Below are 17146 nucleotides of genomic sequence, written 5' to 3' on the forward strand. Positions count from 1 at the left end.
CCGTGCCGGACTCCTAGCAGGCTGCTAGGGCCGTGCCGGACTCCTAGCAGGCTGCTAGGGCCGTGCCGGACTCCTAGCAGGCTGCTAGGGCCGTTCCGGACTCCTAGGGCCGTGCCGGACCGGACTCCTAGGGCCGTGCCGGACTCCTAGCAGGCTGCTAGGGCCGTGCCGGACTCCTATTATACATGTATCTAGAGAGGTTTCTGTCTGAACGTTCTGAGAGCCACTTCCTCCTCAGTAGCCAAGTGAAAAGGCTCTGTAGCCACTGCCACACTTCAGAGTTGCACGGTTTATTTCTGACAGGTTTTAAACCTGTGAAGACGTCCAGTGAAAGCAGATACGTCATTTGTTTGACACCACAACACCGCCTTGGATGCACACGATCCCGAACGCTAATCCATAAAAACATCTGCAATTCACTGCTCTGTTTTGTTTGTTTACAGCAGGTCACTTCATAGGGAACTGTCACTCTAGCATTGTTACATCACCAACATCTAGAGAATAGAGGCGTTGCCATGGCAGCCGTTCTCAAACCTGGCCAAGCACTTAATGTATGTCTCTGGGTCGTACTACACAGCCACTTACCAGAGGTGAACGTCCCATTATCTCTCCATCAGACCAACAGGGTGGGACCATGCAGACAGCAGCACAATAATGACTTGCAGTCGGGGACGTCATTTTAAATGGAGCATGTTGCACTTTCAAGAAATGCTCATTTTCAATGAATCATTGGTAGCCAAATAGATGTTCTATATTTAGAAGTCTGTCTAGGATAAATTGTCATGACGCAGAAAACATGCCTTTCTGTTGGCTGGACTGATGTCCAGAGTATATAGGCCAGAGTCAGACTAACTGTAGACCACGGTGTGAGCTGGTTACTCCTCTGTCTCTCCTCACACCTCCACCCACACAGAGGTGTGTGTTGTGAACCCTGCAGTGTGTCAACCAACCCTGTGGTGTGAACGAACAGCGTCGTGTTAAACCATAGTGCTGCCATCACCTCCAACCATCAGCGCTCACCTAACGTGTGTGTGTGAGGTCATCAGCATTGCTCGTGTCACACCTCCCACGGGGACAACATGGGGAGGCAACGTGTTCTATGGAATGCTGCTCTCTCCTCTCAGTCAGGATCCAAGAGAGACCGTTAGGAACATGTTTCTACTAGTTTCAAATAGCAGCCTGTTCCCTATATAGTCCACTACTTCTGACCAGAGCCCTATGGGGCCTAGTGCACCCTATGGGCGATCCTGCGTGGGTTTAAAAGATAAGCCTGAAAGCTAAACAAAGTGCATTCAACTATGGCTTGTTGATACAAAAGATGTTGACTGTAAGGTCAAAAGTAGTGCACTAAAACAGGGGAATATGGTGCCACTTGTGACGTAGACTCCATGTGCTGTGACCTCTGTCCTGTTACTGAGCTGCTGCTTAAACACTGACAAGAATTACAGAGGGACGGGGTCAGGGAGGGACGGGGTCAGGAAGGAGAGGAAGAGAGGGACGGGGTCAGGGAGGGGAGGAAGAGAGGGACGGGGTCAGGGAGGGGAGGAAGAGAGGGACGGGGTCAGGGAGGGGAGGAAGAGAGGGACGGGGTCAGGGAGGGGAGGGGAGGGACGGGGTCAGGGTGGGGAGGAAGAGAGGGACGGGGTCAGGGAGGGAGGGGAGGAAGAGAGGGACAGCAGTGGCTTCTTCCATGGTGTCCTCCCATGAACACTATTCTTGTTTAGTGTTTTACGTATCGTAGACTCGTCAACAGAGATGTTAGCATGTTCCAGAGATTTCTGTCAGTATTTAGTTGACACTCTAGGATTGTTCTTAACCTCAGTGAGCATTCTGCTCTGTGCTCTTCCAGTCATCTTTGCAGGACAACCACTCCTAGAGAGTAGCAACAGTGCTGAACTTTCTCCATTTATAGACAATTTGAACATCAAGGCTTTTAGAGATACTTTGGTAACCATTTCCAGCTTTATGCAAGTCAAAATTCTGATTCTCAAGATCTTGCACACCAATGAGATGCTATTGAGCCCACACTACTACACTGTCTGACCCAAGGACTACACGCTTTCTGGTAAGTTTTGATTACAATACTGGGTGGGTTGAAAATATTTTATACGACATACATGATTTTTTGTTAACTTGTAAATAGTAGCCTACAGCGAAGTGTGTTTAAATCATTTCTAACTTGTTAACAATTTCTGCTACTTCGTTTTTGCTACCATGTGGGTTTTAGCTTGCTTGAACCTGCTAACCGAGGAGTGTTAATTCACCTGTTTCCATACATAATTTTTTTTTTTTATTATCTTACAAAGAAGTTTAATCTAACTGCTTAACTATTTATCTGTACGTGTTGTTGTATGTGGGGTTCTAATATTTACAGGAAAATGCCACGGTCACTACCTGATGTGTGGAGACATTTCACTGCAGCTAATGTAGAAAGAAAAGCTGTGTACATTTGCAAATACTGTGCCAAATCATATGTGAAGAATATGATGCAGAATCATCTGGCCAAGTGCATAAAGTTCCCCCAGGGCTCACAACCTCTGACAAAAGTCCCTCTTACTTCTATTCGAGGTGAAAATGATGAATCAGAGTCCTTATCGATAGCAACAGATCATGGTCCTCCTGGAATCAGAAGTATATTTGACTCAATGGAGGAAAGTAGTCAGATAAATTATGAATGTCTTGCTCGAGCCGTGTGGATGAGTCCTACCCTCACATCACACCCATTGGCTGTGCTGCTCATGCACTGAATCTGCTCCTCAAGGAAATCATGACACTGAAAACAATGGATACACTCTACAAGAGAGCCAAGGAAATGGTTAGGTATGTGAAAGGTCATCAGGTTATAGCAGCAATCTACCACACCAAGCAAAGTGAGAAGAATAAGAGCACCACATTGAAGCTGCCCAGCAACACCTGTTGGGGTGGTGTTGTCATTATGTTTGATGGTCTTCTGGAGGGGAAGGAGTCTCCCCAAGAAATGGTCATATCACAGTCTGCCAATATGGACAGCCCCATCAAGAGGATCCTCCTGGATGATGTATTTTGGGAGAGAGTGGTAAACAGCCTGAAACCTATAACAGTAGCCATTGCACGGATTGAGGGAGACAATGTCATCCTGTCTGATGTTCACTCTGCTTGCAGATGTAAGAGAATAAATCCGTACTGCCCTGCCCTGTTGCTCCAAGCAGAGGAAACTGCAGTTCTGAAATGCATCAAAAAGCGTGAAGACTTCGGCCTGAAGCCCAAATATGCCGCAGCGTACATGTTGGACCCCAAGAATGCTGGCAAGAGCATCCTGTCTGGTGCAGAGATCAACAAGGCCTATGGTGTCATCACTACCGTGTCTCGCCACCTTGGCCTGGATGAGGGCAATGTTCTTGGCAGTCTGGCGAAGTACACTTCCAAGCAAGGGCTTTGGGATGGAGATGCAACATGGCAGTCGTGCCAACATATCTCATCAGCCACCTGGTGGAAGGGACTTTGTGGATCTGAGGCTCTTTCCCCTGTTGCCTCCATCGTCCTACAAATCCCACCAACATCAGCTGCCTCAGAGCGCAACTGGTCCTTGTTTGGGAACACACACACACACACACACACACACACCAAAGTACGCAACAGGCTGACCAATACAAGGGTTGAAAGATTGGTGGCCATCCAGGCACATTTGAGGCTTTTTGAGCCTGACAACGAGCCATCCTCAACAAAGTTGGAAAGTGACAGTGAAGATGAGGCCTCAGAGTCTGATGTTCAAGAGGTGGACATTGAGGAGGTCCAGGGAGAAGACATGGAAGCCTGAGAGGAAGACAACCAAAGGTTTAGTTTCTAGAATATCATTTTAGAGATGTAATGGATCATTGAGGATCATTCAATATTCCCTTTATTTTGTTGTTCAGTAAAATCGTCTCATGTGAAGAGTCAACTCATTTATTTAAAGTTTAATTCGTAACTACATTTATTTTTCTCATGTATATTGGAAGTATTTAATCATTTGCAATTATGTCTACTTATAAGGTAAAAGGTTTGTCTCCATATATGGTAAGGTAAAAATATCCAATGCAAAAAAACATCTACATTTAAATGGTATAAATATTATTTTGCACATATTTTTATTAATTCCCACAGAAAGTTTCCACCTGAATATTCCCCAAAATGTGCCACCCTACTAGGGAACAGCCAATAAGCATTTTGGGAGTGTTGTCTTTTAATGGGGCAGGGCAGCTGTAACCAACAGCTCCAATCTGGTCTCATTGATTGGACTCCATGTCAGCTGACTCCTGACTCCAATTAGCTTTTGGAGAGTCATTAGCCTCGGGGGGGTTCAGATACTTTTCCAACATACACTGTGGATGTTTAAATGATCTATTCAGTATAGACAAGAAAAATACATTAATTAGTGTGTTATTAGTTTAAGCACACTGGGTTTGTCTGTTGTTGTGACTTAGATGAAGATCAGATCTGATGACTAATTAATGCAGGAATCCTGGTAATTCCAGAGGGTTTATACCTACTGGTTCCTGCCACTGTACACATGGGCATTATATTCAATTAACTCCAACTAACCATCCACTTTTTTCACCACCAGTTTGGCACCAATACATTTACAACAGAGACCGCGATACAGTAGGACAGAGACCGCGATACTGTAGGACAGAGACCGCGATACTGTAGGACAGAGACCGCGATACAGTAGGACAGAGACCGCGATACAGTAGGACAGAGACCGCGATACAGTAGGACAGAGACCGCGATACAGTAGGCCAGAGACCGCGATACAGTAGGCCAGAGACCGCGATACAGTAGGACAGAGACCGCGATACAGTAGGACAGAGACCGCGATACAGTAGGACAGAGACCGCGATACAGTAGGACAGAGACCGTGATACAGTAGGATAAATGAACGTGTTTAAAGAAAACAAAAAGGATATTTCCTGCTGAAACCTTCATTAAATACCAATGATATTCACTAAGTTGATGGTTTGTATTCAGGATAATGATTTACAGATTTCTTGTGCCATTATTATTTTTTAAATCTTATCTTTGAATATTTGACTATATATTTGACATGCTATAAGGCCACACAGAGGGCCGGAGGTAATTACACACATCTGGGATAATCTGAAGGACCCAAAAGGGACACTAGATGTCTTGTGAAAAAAATACATTAAATCCTTGAACGTTACCAAAACGCTGGTAGTTTACTGGTAAACGCTGGTAGTTTACTGGTAAACGCTGGTAGTTTACTGGTAAACGCTGGTAGTTTACTGGTAAACGCTGGTAGTTTACTGGTAAACGCTGGTAGTTTACTGGTAAACGCTGGTAGTTTACTGGTAAACGCTGGTAGTTTACTGGTAAACGCTGGTAGTTTACTGGTAAACGCTGACATTTTCCAGTAATATACCCTCCCTTTTCAACCGTTGCACAGAGTGATGTAATGGCACTGAGCGTGGCATCTAGAAGTAAACAGGCAGAGGCCTTCAGAGGGGGCACCTCCCTCCATGGCATTTAGAAGACTTACTACACAGCCTAAAGAGAGTGGGCACAGTGAGGGGGAAGGAGATAAGAACAGAGTGGAACTCCGGAACAGTCAAGGAATATTCAAATGCATTCTAATTCTCAGCCATCTAAAAATGATACACTTGGGAGGTTTTATCAGAAGTAAGATATGGGCGATGGTTCAGTTTTCCTCCTTAAGATTACTGCTGTCCTCAGTTCCTAAACCACACGGCTTGGCCTTCCAGTTCACCAGCTGGACCAAAGACTTGACCTCATTGGTTGGACTAATTGGTGAACATCTGAGACACACATCCATGGCTGTTGAACTGTGTTCTGCACTGCACAGCGCTAAAGGAATGTTCCTAATTACACTAGAAATATGAGTTAACTGACATCAGTTAGCTTTACATGGCAATTACTGGTGACACTCCCCTGTACCGCCACAGTGCGTGTGTGTGTGTGTGTGTGTGTGTGTGTGTGTATAAAGGTCTGAGCCCACAGGAAGGGCAGGGGGAGTAGGAGTCTCCATATCAACAGAAATTAACTCTGGGACACACACATCAATCCATACTCTAAACAAATAAACAGACACTACTCTAAACCAACCAGCAGCAATACGGTTTTAATTACGTGGTACTGTACTTCTAAACTGTACTGTGAGTGTGTGTGCTTCCTGAACTTTCACTGTTACCTGTGCTTTAGATGCATCAGCATGTTGACATCTGTTCAGAGAGAGCAGAGGACTGTGTAACGACGAGAGAGAGAGCAGAGGACTGTATAACGACGAGAGAGAGAGCAGAGGACTGTGTGACGACGAGAGAGAGAGCAGAGGACTGTGTGACGACGAGAGAGAGAGCAGAGGACTGTGTGACGACGAGAGAGAGAGCAGAGGACTGTGTGACGACGAGAGAGTGTAGAGGACTGTATGACGACGAGAGAGTGTAGAGGACTGTATGACGACGAGAGAGAGCAGAGGATTGTGTGACGACAAGAGAGAGAGCAGAGGACTGTATAACGACGAGAGAGAGAGCAGAGGATTGTGTGACGACGAGAGAGAGCAGAGGACTGTGTAACGACGAGAGAGAGAGCAGAGGATTGTGTGACGACGAGAGAGAGAGCAGAGGATTGTGTGACGACGAGAGAGAGAGCAGAGGATTGTGTGACGACGAGAGAGAGAGCAGAGGATTGTGTGATGACGAGAGAGAGAGCAGAGGATTGTGTGACGACGAGAGAGAGAGCAGAGGACTGTGTGACGACGAGAGAGAGAGCAGAGGACTGTGTGACGACGAGAGAGTGCAGAGGATTGTGTGACGACGAGAGAGAGAGCAGAGGATTGTGTGACGACGAGAGAGAGAGCAGAGGATTGTGTGACGACGAGAGAGAGAGCAGAGGATTGTGTGACGACGAGAGAGAGAGCAGAGGATTGTGTGACGACGAGAGAGAGAGCAGAGGACTGTATAATGTTGAGAGTGTAGAGGACTGTATATGTTGATAGAGTGTAGAGGACTGTATAATGTTGAGAGTGTAGATGACTGTATAATGATGAGTGTAGAGGACTGTATAATGATGAGAGTGTAGAGGACTGTATAATGACGAGAGAGTGTAGAGGACTGTATAATGTTGAGAGAGTGTAGAGGACTGTATAATGAGGAGAGTGTAGAGGACTGTATAATGATGAGTGTAGAGGACTGTATAATGATGAGTGTAGAGGACTGTATAATGTTGAGAGAGTGTAGAGGACTGTATAATGAGGAGAGAGTGTAGAGGACTGTATAATGAGGAGAGTGTAGAGGACTGTATAATGAGGAGAGTGTAGAGGACTGTATAATGAGGAGAGTGTAGAGGACTGTATAATGATGAGTGTAGAGGACTGTATAATGAGGAGAGTGTAGAGGACTGTATAATGAGGAGAGTGTAGAGGACTGTATAATGAGGAGAGAGTGTAGAGGACTGTATAATGAGGAGAGAGTGTAGAGGACTGTATAATGAGGAGAGAGTGTAGAGGACTGTATAATGAGGAGAGAGTGTAGAGGACTGTATAATGAGGAGAGAGTGTAGAGGACTGTATAATGAGGAGAGAGTGTAGAGGACTGTATAATGATGAGTGTAGAGGACTGTATAATGAGGAGAGTGTAGAGGACTGTATAATGATGAGTGTAGAGGACTGTATAATGATGAGTGTAGAGGACTGTATAATGAGGAGAGAGTGTAGAGGACTGTATAATGAGGAGAGAGTGTAGAGGACTGTATAATGAGGAGAGAGTGTAGAGGACTGTATAATGAGGAGAGAGTGTAGAGGACTGTATAATGAGGAGAGAGTGTAGAGGACTGTATAATGAGGAGAGAGTGTAGAGGACTCTCGTCGTCATTTGGCCGCCTTTCGTTCCAGTACTCTGCTGCCTGTGACTGGAACGAATTGCAAAAATCGCTGAAGTTGGAGACTTTTATCTCCCTCACCAACTTCAAACATCAGCTATCTGAGCAGCTAACCGATCGCTGCAGCTGTACATAGTCTATTGGTAAATAGCCCACCCTTTTCACCTACCTCATCCCCGTACTGTTTTTATTTATTTACTTTTCTGCTCTTCTGCACACCAATATCTCTACCTGTACATGACCATCTGATCTTTTATCACTCCAGTGTTAATCTGCAAAATTGTAATTATTTGCCTACCTCCTCATGCCTTTTGCACACATTGTATATAGACCCCCCCTTCGTTTTCTACTGTGTTATTGACTTGTTAATTGTTTACTCCATGTGTAACTCTTTGTTGTATGCTCACACTGCTATGCTTTATCTTGGCCAGGTCGCAGTTGCAAATGAGAACTTGTTCTCAACTAGCCTACCTGGTTAAATAAAGGTGTTCTCAACTAGCCTACCTGGTTAAATAAAGGTGTTCTCAACTAGCCTACCTGGTTAAATAAAGGTGTTCTCAACTAGCCTACCTGGTTAAATAAAGGTGTTCTCAACTAGCCCACCTGGATAAATAAAGGTGTTCTCAACTAGCCTACCTGGTTAAATAAAGGTGTTCTCAACTAGCCTACCTGGTTAAATAAAGGTGTTCTCAACTAGCCTACCTGGTTAAATAAAGGTGTTCTCAACTAGCCTACCTGGTTAAATAAAGGTGTTCTCAACTAGCCTACCTGGTTAAATAAAGGTGTTCTCAACTAGCCTACCTGGTTAAATAAAGGTGTTCTCAACTAGCCTACCTGGTTAAATAAAGGTGTTCTCAACTAGCCTACCTGGTTAAATAAAGGTGTTCTCAACTAGCCTACCTGGTTAAATAAAGGTGTTCTCAACTAGCCTACCTGGATAAATAAAGGTGTTCTCAACTAGCCTACCTGGTTAATAAAGGTGTTCTCAACTAGCCTACCTGGTTAAATAAAGGTGTTCTCAACTAGCCTACCTGGTTAAATAAAGGTGTTCTCAACTAGCCTACCTGGTTAAATAAAGGTGTTCTCAACTAGCCTACCTGGTTAAATAAAGGTGTTCTCAACTAGCCTACCTGGTTAAATAAAGGTGTTCTCAACTAGCCTACCTGGTTAAATAAAGGTGTTCTCAACTAGCCTACCTGGTTAAATAAAGGTGTTCTCAACTAGCCTACCTGGTTAAATAAAGGTGTTCTCAACTAGCCTACCTGGTTAAATAAAGGTGTTCTCAACTAGCCTACCTGGTTAAATAAAGGTGTTCTCAACTAGCCTACCTGGTTAAATAAAGGTGTTCTCAACTAGCCTACCTGGTTAAATAAAGGTGTTCTCAACTAGCCTACCTGGTTAAATAAAGGTGTTCTCAACTAGCCTACCTGGTTAAATAAAGGTGTTCTCAACTAGCCTACCTGGTTAAATAAAGGTGTTCTCAACTAGCCTACCTGGTTAAATAAAGGTGTTCTCAACTAGCCTACCTGGTTAAATAAGGTGTTCTCAACTAGCCTACCTGGTTAAATAAAGGTGTTCTCAACTAGCCTACCTGGTTAAATAAAGGTGTTCTCAACTAGCCTACCTGGTTAAATAAGGTGTTCTCAACTAGCCTACCTGGTTAAATAAAGGTGTTCTCAACTAGCCTACCTGGTTAAATAAAGGTGTTCTCAACTAGCCTACCTGGTTAAATAAAGGTGTTCTCAACTAGCCTACCTGGTTAAATAAAGGTGTTCTCAACTAGCCTACCTGGTTAAATAAAGGTGTTCTCAACTAGCCTACCTGGTTAAATAAAGGTGTTCTCAACTAGCCTACCTGGTTAAATAAAGGTGTTCTCAACTAGCCTACCTGGTTAAATAAAGGTGAAAAAAAAAAAAAAAAAAAAAAAAAAATGAGGAGAGTGTAGAGGACTGTATAATGATGAGTGTAGAGGACTGTATAATGAGGAGAGAGTGTAGAGGACTGTATAATGATGAGTGTAGAGGACTGTATAATGATGAGTGTAGAGGACTGTATAATGAGGAGAGAGTGTAGAGGACTGTATAATGATGAGTGTAGAGGACTGTATAATGATGAGTGTAGAGGACTGTATAATGAGGAGAGTGTAGAGGACTGTATAATGATGAGAGTGTAGAGGACTGTATAATGATGAGAGTGTAGAGGACTGTATAATGAGGAGAGTGTAGAGGACTGTATAATGAGTCAGACGTCCTTGGGACCCCAGATAGCAGGGGGTTGCTGAATAAACATGCCCTCTGGCTTGTGAACAAACTCTACTATCACGCTGGCACACACACACACAGTATTATTATCAGGCCTGAAACAAAAGGGTCCCAGGAACAAACAGTATTAACAGTGACATTTGAGACTCACCAAACCCCCTTGGAATTTAGATGTTGTGGCAACATAACAGGGGTTACATCAAGTTTGCTGTGCCGCAGTGAACGATCCAAAAGGTCAAAGGTTAACTCCTGTGCACAAACCACAGACCTAGTTAGTTAGTTACAGACCGTTAGAACTGTGTGCCAAAAGCAGTAGAGGACAACACCGTCAAATGATGTCTGCATCCTAAACACCACCCTATCCTCTATAGTCTGCATCCTAAACACCACCCTGTCCTCTATAGTCTGCATCCTAAACACCACCCTGTCCTCTATAGTCTGCATCCTAAACACCACCCTGTCCCCTGTAGTCTGCATCCCAACTGATACCCTGTCCCCTATAGTCTGCATCCTAAACACCACCCTGTCCTCTATAGTCTGCATCCTAAACACCACCCTGTCCTCTATAGTCTGCATCCTAAACACCACCCTATCCCCTATAGTCTGCATCCTAAACACCGCCCTGTCCCCTAGTCTGCATCCTAAACACCACCCTGTCCCCTGTAGGCTGTATCCCAACTGACACCCTGTCCTCTTTAGTCTGTATCCTAACTGACACCGTGTCCTCTTTAGTCTGTATCCCAACTGACACCGTGTCCTCTATAGTCTGTATCCCAACTGACACCCTGTCCTCTATAGGCTGTATCCCAACTGACACCCTGTCCCCTGTAGGTTGTATCCCAACTGACACCCTGCCCCTGTAGGTTGTATCCCAACTGACACCCTGTCCACTATAGTCTGTAACCCAACTGACACCGTGTCCTCTATAGTCTGTAACCCAACTGACACCGTGTCCTCTATAGTCTGTATCCCAACTGACACCCTGTCCTCTATAGGCTGTATCCCAACTGACACCCTGTCCTCTATAGGCTGTATCCCAACTGACACCCTATCCCCTATAGTCTGTATCCCAACTGACACCCTGTCCCCTGTAGTCTGTATCCCAACTGACACCGTGTCCCCTATAGTCTGTATCCCAACTGACACCCTGTCCCCTGTAGTCTGTATCCCAACTGACACCCTGTCCTCTATAGTCTGTATCCCAACTGACACCCTATCCCCTATAGTCTGTATCCCAACTGACACCCTGTCCCCTGTAGTCTGTATCCCAACTGACACCGTGTCCTCTATAGTCTGTATACCAACTGACACCCTGTCCCCTGTAGTCTGTATCCCAACTGACACCCTATCCCCTATAGTCTGTATCCCAACTGACACCCTGTCCCCTGTAGTCTGTATCCCAACTGACACCCTGTCCCCTGTAGTCTGTATCCCAACTGACACCCTGTCCTCTATAGTCTGTATCCCAACTGACACCCTGTCCCCTGTAGTCTGTATCCCAACTGACACCCTATCCCCTATAGTCTGTATCCCAACTGACACCCTGTACACTATAGTCTGTATCCCAACTGACACCCTGTCCTCTATAGTCTGTATCCCAACTGACACCGTGTCCTCTATAGTCTGTATCCCAACTGACACCCTATCCCCTATAGTCTGTATCCCAACTGACACCCTGTCCCCTGTAGTCTGTATCCCAACTGACACCCTGTCCCCTGTAGTCTGTATCCCAACTGACACCCTGTCCCCTGTAGTCTGTATCCCAACTGACACCCTGTCCCCTGTAGTCTGTATCCCAACTGACACCCTGTCCTCTATAGTCTGTATCCCAACTGACACCCTGTCCCCTGTAGTCTGTATCCCAACTGACACCCTGTCCCCTGTAGTCTGTATCCCAACTGACACCCTGTCCCCTGTAGTCTGTATCCCAACTGACACCCTGTCCCCTGTAGTCTGTATCCCAACTGACACCCTGTCCTCTATAGTCTGTATCCCAACTGACACCCTATCCCCTATAGTCTGTATCCCAACTGACACCCTGTCCCCTGTAGTCTGTATCCCAACTGACACCGTGTCCTCTATAGTCTATATACCAACTGACACCCTGTCCCCTGTAGTCTGTATCCCAACTGACACCCTATCCCCTATAGTCTGTATCCCAACTGACACCCTGTCCCCTGTAGTCTGTATCCCAACTGACACCCTGTCCCCTGTAGTCTGTATCCCAACTGACACCCTGTCCTCTATAGTCTGTATCCCAACTGACACCCTGTCCCCTGTAGTCTGTATCCCAACTGACACCCTATCCCCTATAGTCTGTATCCCAACTGACACCCTGTACACTATAGTCTGTATCCCAACTGACACCCTGTCCTCTATAGTCTGTATCCCAACTGACACCGTGTCCTCTATAGTCTGTATCCCAACTGACACCCTGTCCCCTATAGTCTGTATCCCAACTGACACCCTGTACACTATAGTGCTCTCCATAAGATCCTGCTAGGGAACAGGGTGTCAGTTGGGATACAGACTATAGAGGACAGGGTGTCAGTTGGGATACAGACTACAGGGGACAGGGTGTCAGTTGGGATACAGACTACAGGGGACAGGGTGTCAGTTGGGATACAGACTACAGGGGACAGGGTGTCAGTTGGGATACAGACTACAGAGGACAGGGTGTCAGTTGGGATACAGACTACAGAGGACAGGGTGTCAGTTAGGATACAACCTGTCAGAACAGTAAACAGTCAGGACCAGAGGAGGAGAACCAATGATACAGATGGATCCATTACAACTTCAAAGTGTCCCTGAAAGACCAACTTCTAAGTGTTGAACTGGCAACGCAACATCAGCCAACCAAACTACAGGGTACAACCCTTCACCACATACGGAGTATCATTCAGCTAAGTGTCACAGTCCACAGAGACATTCCTAGGAGAAAATAACAGTTTATGTTGGAATTTCCTGGAATGTCAACCCCCCATACACACATGTACACACACATTCTATGACAGAGTTTAAAGCAGGATGCATGGCCTTCCCCCCCCTACAAAGACATGCCCCCCCCCTACACAGTACATGGTGAGAGACAGAACACAGCGTTTCACAGCTGCCACACAGGAACACAGACACATGAAAAGATCCATTCATTTAATGACAATTGAAACGTTTGATTTATCCGCCAATATTCTTGATTCAACAAAAGGTTAGAAACCTGAGTGCAACTTGGGGTAGGCAACTGTAACATTATAACTTTAGACCGTTCCCTCGCCCATACCCGGGTGAGGGAATGTCTCCCTATTCCCTCTAGCCGCCCCTATGGGCCCTGGTCAGAAGTAGTGCACCGTAGAGTGACTATGGTGCCATTTGGAACACAGACAGTAGAGGACTCCCAGCCAATGAGCTGATCTGATGCCCAGTGACACAGACCTGGTTGCCATGTCAACAGTCTCTCTGGCGGGGAGGGTAATGGTTTGGGAGAATGGGATGCACTTTGACCAGTGTACCAGAGCATACACACACGCACGTCGAGAGGCTAAACAGTAGGTGAAATGTCTGCTACGAAGTGTGTGTGTGTGTACAGTTTTGGACTTAACAGGGTCAGTTTGTCCATTCTGTCACCAGCAGTTCCACTTTATCTAATGTCTGCTGGTTAATGATTGAACAATTCTCTGGCCTGAGATCCAAACTCACTTCTCCCAATGCTGCAGAGTGAGTTGGCAAAAATGCATTCTCTCATTCTGTCAAATGCATGTTCTTTAAGAAAGTGCTTTGGTGCAACCAATTAGTAGTTAGGCTGTCAAAGGGGACGTTGTTCGTGGACATGGTATGATGGAGGACATCAGAAAAGATATCACCATCCTCATAGATTCAGGCCATCACGCTCCCCTGGTCTAGACAACGTGTCCAGGAGCTACAGCCCCACCATATCACCGGAGTCACCATCCTCATAGATTCAGGCCATCACGCTCCCCTGGTCTAGACAACATACCCAGGAGCTACAGCCCCACCATATCACCGGAGTCACCATCCTCATAGATTCAGGCCATCACGCTCCCCTGGTCTAGACAACGTGTCCAGGAGCTACAGCCCCACCATATCACCATCACCATCCTCATAGATTCAGGCCATCACGCTCCCCTGGTCTAGACAACGTGTCCAGGAGCTACAGCCCCACCGTGTCACCATCCTCATAGATTCAGACCATCACGCTCCCCTGGTCTAGACAACGTGTCCAGGAGCTACAGCCCCACCGTGTCACCATCCTCATAGATTCAGACCATCACGCTCCCCTGGTCTAGACAACGTGTCCAGGAGCTACAGCCTCACCATATCACCATCACCATCCTCATAGATTCAGGCCATCACGCTCCCCTGGTCTAGACAACGTGTCCAGGAGCTACAGCCCCACCATATCACCATCCTCATAGATTCAGACCATCACGCTCCCCTGGTCTAGACAACGTGTCCAGGAGCTACAGCCCCACCATATCACCATCCTCATAGATTCAGACCATCACGCTCCCCTGGTCTAGACAACGTGTCCAGGAGCTACAGCCCCACCATATCACCATCCTCATAGATTCAGACCATCACGCTCCCCTGGTCTAGACAACGTGTCCAGGAGCTACAGCCCCACCGTGTCACCATCCTCATAGATTCAGACCATCACGCTCCCCTGGTCTAGACAACGTGTCCAGGAGCTACAGACCCACCGTGTCACCATCCTCATAGATTCAGACCATCACGCTCCCCTGGTCTAGACAACGTGTCCAGGAGCTACAGCCCCACCATATCACCGTGTCACCATCCTCATAGATTCAGACCATCACGCTCCCCTGGTCTAGACAACGTGTCCAGGAGCTACAGCCTCACTGCCTTCAATACAAGCGACGCTTTTCTTTTTACCATAATATTAAAAAGTGACTCGCGCCATATTTCCTTGAATTCCTTTAAGCTACACAACTTCTAAATGAATCAGTCGAATATAAAGTTAAGAAATATGAAAATAATTATAAGTCCACTGAAAGCAGAATTCTAACAGAAAACCAACAAACAAAAAAACACCGTCTTATTCTATTGAGTTCAAGACGCAAAGCAAATGATCATGAACCCAGACACAGAAAAGGCAACAAAGTAGCACGAGCCTATTTTTGCAACATCGTTGCATTCAATAAACAGGCACCCGGCAGCGCCCAAAACCACCGCATGTTGCAATTGGCTGTTGTTTGTAATGTGAGGAATAATCTACACTCGACAGAAAGGAGATAACTACTCCAATTAAACTGTTAAATCATGAAATGACCCTAAACCCAGTTTCAATACGGCCGAGAATCACTGACGAGGTAACAGTAAGTAGCATGGTTGATGATTACAAAAGCGTCTCCCCTCCCAATATTCACCCCCCGTGGTCCCCCCTATCTGCGCTTCTGTCTGTTTGTAAGCTGCATGCACTATCATCAAGACGGAATAAAATATCCACAATTAAGTTGTTGTTTTAATGAATCTAATTTAAAGCGCATGCATAGGCCACGCGGAACTCACCGTGAAAAGCATCCCATTCACAAGGCGTTGATCCGCGTGACAGTTTCAAAGAGGCCCCAGGTTCAAGACAAGGGCGCGTTCATCACACAACAACGTTGTCTGTTGGCTTGTCTTGTGGTAGGCTAGGATCCGCTCAACAACGGGACCAGGCAAAATGTAGAGAATATATATCCTATCGACTCTTCCAAACTCCCAATTCTATTATTATTATTTAAAAAATAAAAAATAAATCAGCACCAAAATAAGATAGTGAAGTTGGTTTCCAGAGTAAAATAGTAGCTATGATGCATCCTCTGTTCTTCTGTCAGGGGTTGCTGTACACCGGTGCAACGTTCATCGCGTTTCCACTGCTTTCCTGAGTCTGACCACGCCCCTCCCACATGGCGTCTTAAAGCGATAGGGGGGTATTATAGAATTAGGCTATTCTCACTGTACTGAGACAGACTAAAGGCTCTGGGTGGGCCCCGCATGTTTTCCAAACGGAGATGGGCAATGAATGATTGTCACATGTGTGTGTGTGTGGACCAACAGGAACCATATCTCACACAGCCAAAGGAGGGGATAGATAGACCTATAGTCACATTACTTACTGCCCAGAGAGGGGATAGGTAGGCCTACAGTCACATAACTTACTGCCCAGAGAGGGGATAGGTAGACCTATAGTCACATGACTTACTGCCCAGGGAGGGGGAAGGTAGACCTATAGTCACATGACTTACTGCCCAGGGAGGGGAAAGGTAGACCTATAGTCACATGACTTACTGTCCAGGAAGGGGAAAGGTAGTCCTATAGTCACATGACTTACAAGATGATTTCCAATAGGTGCAGGGTTTATAAAACAAAGGGGCATGACCAGCATGCGTTGTTGAGGTGGGTGGAAGTCTGCTGGGGGGAATTCAGTCTATCAACAGATTCATTATGATAACAGATTCATTATGATAGCAGATTCATTATGATAACAGATTCATTATGATAGCAGATCCATTATGATAGCAGATTCGTTATGATAACAGATTCATTATGATAACAGATTCATTATGATAGCAGATTCATTACGATAACAGATTCATTATGATAGCAGATTCATTATGATAACATATTCATTATGATAGGAGATTCATTATGATAACATATTCATTATGATAGCAGATTCATTATGATAACAGATTCATTATGATAACAGATTCATTATGATAGCAGATTCATTATGATAACAGATTCATTATGATAGCAGATTCATTATGATAACATATTCATTATGATAGCAGATTCATTACGATAACAGATTCATTATGATAGCAGATTCACTATGATAGCAGATTCATTATGATAACAGATCCATTATGATAGCAGATTCATCATGATAGCAGATTCATTATGATAACAGATTCATTATGATAACATATTCATTGTGATAGCAGATTCATTATGATAACAGATTCATTATGATAGCAGATTCATTATGATAACAG

The 17146-nt window shown here is 45.3% G+C and overlaps 1 protein-coding gene across 2 annotated transcripts in view; it reads right to left on the reverse strand.

The window, feature by feature from the left end:
* LOC109886612 (cdc42 effector protein 4-like) overlaps positions 1–16047 on the reverse strand; it is a 34642-nt gene extending 18595 nt beyond the window's left edge. Inside the window, exons 1-2 of one of the 2 annotated variants that reach the window (XM_031814490.1) lie at positions 15675–16047; positions 10282–10379 (exon numbers count right to left, since the gene is read on the reverse strand). The gene's annotated coding sequence lies outside the window, so the exon portion shown is untranslated. The remainder of the gene's footprint in view (positions 1–10281; positions 10380–15674) is intronic. The other variant, XM_031814489.1, reaches the window with a different exon arrangement.
* Between the last annotated feature and the right edge of the window lie 1099 nt (positions 16048–17146).

The sequence above is a fragment of the Oncorhynchus kisutch genome, unplaced genomic scaffold (genome assembly GCF_002021735.2).
Source record: "Oncorhynchus kisutch isolate 150728-3 unplaced genomic scaffold, Okis_V2 Okis06b-Okis10b_hom, whole genome shotgun sequence".
Lineage (NCBI taxonomy): Eukaryota > Metazoa > Chordata > Actinopteri > Salmoniformes > Salmonidae > Oncorhynchus > Oncorhynchus kisutch.